General features: G+C 39.3%; 1 non-coding gene across 1 annotated transcript; it reads left to right on the top strand.

Annotated features, from left to right (window-relative positions):
* Nucleotides 1-4,249: 4,249 nt before the first annotated feature.
* LOC141688543 (small nucleolar RNA R71) lies at nucleotides 4,250-4,356 on the top strand. Its single transcript, XR_012561979.1, has one exon. It is a non-coding gene; the product is annotated as a small nucleolar RNA R71 (small nucleolar RNA).
* Nucleotides 4,357-5,757: the final 1,401 nt, after the last annotated feature.

Below are 5,757 nucleotides of genomic sequence, written 5' to 3'. Positions count from 1 at the left end.
TAACCCTAGAACCTCTCGTGATAATTTATTCATCACTGAGAGAGGAAAGTTCCATATTGTAACAGAGTTTATTGTGTTGAATAAAATCTGTTTTATGTTACTTGAGTTCTTATATTCGATTTGATTGTAGTAAACACTGTATTCAACCCCCTTCTACAGTGAGTATGACCTAACATTTTCATCATAGCAGTGAACTTGCGATTGCAAAAATGCGACCCCTCATCACTGATTATGACTTTTGGAGTTCCAAACCTTGTGAATATCTGCTTGTGAAGAAAATTAAGCACCAACTTCGCATCGTTCATTGGCAACGCCTTAACTTCAACCCAATTCGACACGTAATCAACCGCCAACAAGATATACTAATTATTACAAGATGAGACAAATGGCCCCATGAAGTTAATTCCCCAAACATCGAAGACCTCAACCTCTAGAAGCACATTAAGAGGCATCTCATCCCTATTAGACATATTACCCACACGTTGACATCGATCACATTTCAAAACGAACTGGTGAGCATCTTTAAATAATGTCGGCCCAAAGAAACCTGCTTGAATAATACGAGCTGCTATCTTTTCTCCACCATAATGTCCTCCATAAGCCTTTGAGTGGCAATCTCGCAAGATCCTCCTTGTTTCGCTATAAGGAATACATCTCTTGATGATCTGGTCAGCTCCTTGTTGAAACAGAAATGGCTCATCCCACATATACCACTTCACTTCATGTAAAAACTTCTTCCTTTGAGTATAAGATAAGTCGGGAGGCATGATATTACTCACAAGGTAGTTCACAATGTCTGCAAACCACGGTTCTTCTTCTTGCACTCCAAACAGCTGCTCGTCGGGAAAAGACTCATTTATCAATGTCTTATCCAATGAAGTAGCATTAGGATTCTCTAAACGCGAGATATGATCATCAACTTGATTTTCAGTTCCCTTTCTATCCTTGATCTCTAGTTCAAATTCTTGAAGCAAAATAACCCATCTAATCAATCTAGGCTTCGAGTCTTTCTTTGAGACGAGATATCGAATTGCAGCGTGATCAGTGAAAACTGTCACCTTAGTCCCAAGTAGATAAGATCGAAATTTGTCAAAACCATAGTTAATAGCCAAAAGTTCTTTCTCCGTAGTAGTATAATTCAGTTGATCACCATTTAGGGTATTACTAGCATAGTAGACCACATGAAATATGTTGTTCTACCTCTGCCCAAGAACTGCTCCAACTGCATAGTCACTTGCATCGCACATCATCTCAAAAGGTTCATTCCAATCAGGTGCAGTTATGACCGGTGCCGTGATTAAACTTTTCTTTAAAGTCTCAAAAACCGCATGACACTCGTCATCAAACTTGAAAGGAACATCTTTCTTTAGCAAACTGCATAATGGCTTTGAAATTTTCGAGAAGTCTTTGATGAAACGCCTATAGAAACCCGCATGACCAAGAAAACTGCGAATTCCCTTAACAGAAATAGGTGGAGGAAGATTCTCAATGACCCCCATCTTGGCTTTATCCACCTCAAGACCCTTACTAGAAACCTTGTGCCCGAGAATAACGCCATGTCGCACCATAAAGTGGCATTTCTCCCAATTGAGAACCGGATTGGTCTCAACACACCTCTTGAGAATGTGTCTAAGATTTTGCAAGCATTCATCAAAAGAATCGCCAAATACAGAGAAGTCTTCCATGAACACCTCCACATTCTGGCCTATCATATCTGAAAAAATGGCCATCATATACCTCTGAAATGTGGCTGGTGCACCACACGGACCAAAAGAAACTCTTCTGAAGGCGAAAGTACCAAATGGACAAGTGAAGGTAGTTTTCTCCTGATCTTCTGGAGCAAAACAAATCTGATTGTAACCCGAATAATCATCCAAAAGACAGTAGTACTCATGACCGGCCAATCTGTCAAGCATCTGATCAATGAAAGGCAAAGGGAAGTGATCCTTCCTAGTGGCTTTGTTTAGCTTCTTGTAGTCCATGCAAACTCTCCACCTTGTGACTGTTCTTGTAGGAATATGCTTATTCTTCTCATTTGCTACCACAGTAATTCCACCTATCTTAGGCACACATTGAATCGGGCTTACCCATGAACTGTCTGAAATAAGATAGATGATCCCTGCATCTAGCCACTTAAGAATTTCTTTCTTCACTACTTCCTTCATGATTGGGTTAAGTCATCTTTGCTGCTCGACCATAGGCTTGCTACCTTCCTCTAGATTAATTTTATGCATGCAGTAAGAAGGGTTGATTCCCTTGATATCTTCTATAGTCCAACCAATTGCCGATTTGAACTCTCTTAGAATCCTCAGGAGCTTTTCCTCGTCACTACCTGATAGGTCAGATGCAATAATAATAAGAAAATTATATGCATCACCTAAAAATGCATACCTCAAATGCTCAGGTAAAGGCTTAAGCTCAAGAGTGGGAGCCTCCTCAATAGATGGCTTGAGGCATTTTGGAGCTTTGTTCAATTCCTCCATTCCAAGAGATTCAAAAAGCATATCCATCTTCCTCTTCCAAGAAGAAGCATTGAAATATTGTAATTGTTCTTCACCTTCGTCATCTTCACTATCTGAATTTCCTAATAAGGCCTTCTCTAAGGCATCTGACCTGAGCAATTGATCAAGTTCTGAAGTAACCACAGAATCGACCAACTCCATCTTTAAGCACTCCTCATTTTCTGTAGGAAATTTCATAGCATTGAACACATTAAAAGTTACATCCTGATCCAACACTCGCATTGTAAGCTCACCCTTTTGTACATCTATCAAGGTTCGGCCAGTAGCCAAGAAAGGTCTTTCCAAGATTATGGGAATCTTCTTATCCTCCTCGAAATCAAAAATTACGAAATCAGAAGGGAAGATGAGTTTATCAACCTTGACCAAGACATCCTCCACAATACCTCACGAATATGTAATAGAACGGTCGACCAACTTTAAGGTCATATAAGTCGGTTTTGGATCAGGTAAGTCCAACTGCTTGAAGATTGACAAGGGCATCAGATTGATGCTAGCTCCCAAGTCACATAAGCATTTGTCAAAAGACACTTTTCCAATTGTACACAGAATATTGAAGCTTCCTAGATCTTTAAGCTTCGGAGGTAACTTCTGTTATAGCACAACACTGCATTCCTCCGTAAGAGCGACTATCTCTAAATCATCTAGCTTCACTTTCCGAGAGAGAATACCTTTCATAAACTTTGCATAACTAGGCATATGCTCAAGAGCCTCAACGAAAGGTATGTTGATATGAAGTTTCTTGAACACCTAAAGAAACTTCTCAAATTGCTTGTCCAGCTTTTTCTTCTGCAGCCGCTTAAGAAAAGGCGGTGGAGGATAGATCTGTTTCTCCCCTGTATTATCCTCAGGAGGAGTGTGCTCAACAATAGTCTTCCTTGGTTCCACTTCTACTTCCTGCTGCTCTGCTTCTTTCTCTGCTTCAGCTTCTTCAGTCAACATTTGAGTTTGTTCGGGATTCACAACCTTTCCAGACCTCAAAGTGATTGCCTTTACCTGATCCTTAGCTTCCCTCTTTCCTGGAACTTTAGTGTCACTAGGTAGTGTACCAGGCTGATGATTTAGCAAGGCATTGGCAATTTGCCCAATTTGATTTTCCAAGGTCTTGATAGAAACAGTTTGACTTTTTACATATAAGCTTCAACTCCTCTAATTCTGATTTTTTATTGGCTTGTTGCAGCTGGAGTTGTTGTCTTGGTACATATTACGGTTACTGAAAACCAGGGAGGTTATACTGCTTAGCTGAATACTGCTGATAAGGCTGTTGAACCGCATTCTGAGCATTGCTCCAACTGAAATTAGGATGATTCCGGTTGTTGGGATGATAAGTGGTTGGCACAGGTTGCTGGGCAAGCTGAAAGTTGCTCACAAACTGAGTTGATTCACTAGAAATTGTGCATTGATCAGTTTCATGGGCACCAACACAAAACTTATAGACACTAGTGATTTGATTAACTCCATAATTAGCCAAAGTGTCCACCTTCATTATCAAAGCCTTAAGTTGGGCAGCTATAGCAGTTACTGCATCCAACTCTAGAATTCCTGCTACTTTTCCCTTAGTCAGTCTCTGGGAAGGATTCTGGTACTCATTAGCAGCCATCAGTTCAATAAGTTCATAAGCTTCATCGTAGCTTTTAGCCCAAAAGGCTCCCCCTGATGCTGCATCATGCATGTGTCTAGAAGTAACAACCAATCTATTGTAGAAACAGTTAATAGTCATCCAATCAGGCATGTCATGGTGTGCACACTTCCTTAGCATCTCCTTATATCGATCCCAAGCCTCATACAGAGATTCTCCAGTTTGCTGAGAAAACTGAGTAAGAGCATTCCTGATTGCAGCAGTCTTCGCCATAGTGAAGAATATAGTGAGAAACTTTTGAGCAAGATCTTCCTAAGTGGTGATAGACCCTGCTGGTAGAGAATGTAACCAGCACTTAGCTTTGTCCCTCATAGAGAACGGGAAGAGTCGCAGCTTGATAGCATCTTCAGTCACGTCATTGAACTTGAAAGTATCGCGGATCTCGATGAAAACCCTGATGTGCATGTTGGGGTCTTCAGTAGAAAAACCCCAAAACTGAACTGAGTTTTGTATCATCTGAATCGTGCTTGACTTGATCTCAAAAGTGTTAGCACTGATGGATGGCCCGATGATGCTTGACTGAATGTCATTAATCTTAGGCTGAGAATAGTCCATCGAAGCCTTAGGATTTTCTGCTTGATCACCCATCTCTACTAAATATGGTTCCTCGACTTTCTCTTCTTCTTCTACCTTCTTTTCTTCTTCAAAAACTTCCTTACGAACTACCATAACTTCTTCCTCGACTTTATCCAGATTTCTCTTATGAGTACGCGAACGCGTATGCATACACCCTCGCTAGAATACCTGAAATAAGAAAAGGAAACAAATAAGTAACAATGTCCGAGTCAATGAACTTTAACAACCACTGATGGAAAGCACATAAACTATAAATTAACACTGCAGTCCCCGGTAACGGCGCCAAAAACTTGTTAGTCGCTAAACGCGCGCTAATAATACACGCAAGTATATGAGTTCGCTAGTATATAATCTTTTCTAGTTCATTCCCACAGAGACTGACTTTAGTTAACTAATTAATTCACGCACTTAAGCAACAATGTATGGTTATTATTCAATGCTAAGACGATAACAAATTGAGGTTGTTTATAACTAAGAATTAAACTAACAATTATAACTAAGAGAATAAGATTGACTGAATTAATATATATGACAAATATGGGATTCTAACTTCATTAAATACTTCATTCAATAGCCTTATTGTTCTCAACCTTAGCATGCAATGGTGATGACACTAATCAGATAACACGAAACTGATAAAAGCCAACTTTCATTGCACGAGTCCATACTACCACACATCCACAAAAGAGATAGAAACTGAATATATACTAATTATATTGAGACCCTATATGTCTATAGAATTTGATAATATAACGGTATAAGTACAAGTTATCTATTTTGATTACATAAGGCAAGTAAGATAATTAAAATTACCCACGAATCATACATAACAAATACATGAACCTATGCTAGCATGGCAAGTTCTAAATCCTTAAATTCACTTTCACTTCATTAAGAATTAACACACTATCTTATAAGTTCACGACGCTCATAAGACGAATACGCACAACCAATACTAGGTTATTATACAATCACCACACACTAAGGCATTGAAATAATTTAACTAAAGAAATCCATAAATAA

Source organism: Apium graveolens, chromosome 9 (assembly GCF_009905375.1).
Source record: "Apium graveolens cultivar Ventura chromosome 9, ASM990537v1, whole genome shotgun sequence".
Taxonomy (NCBI): Eukaryota; Viridiplantae; Streptophyta; class Magnoliopsida; order Apiales; family Apiaceae; genus Apium; species Apium graveolens.
Note: the sequence above shows the minus strand (reverse complement) of the source record. Positions and strands in the feature narration are given on the sequence as shown.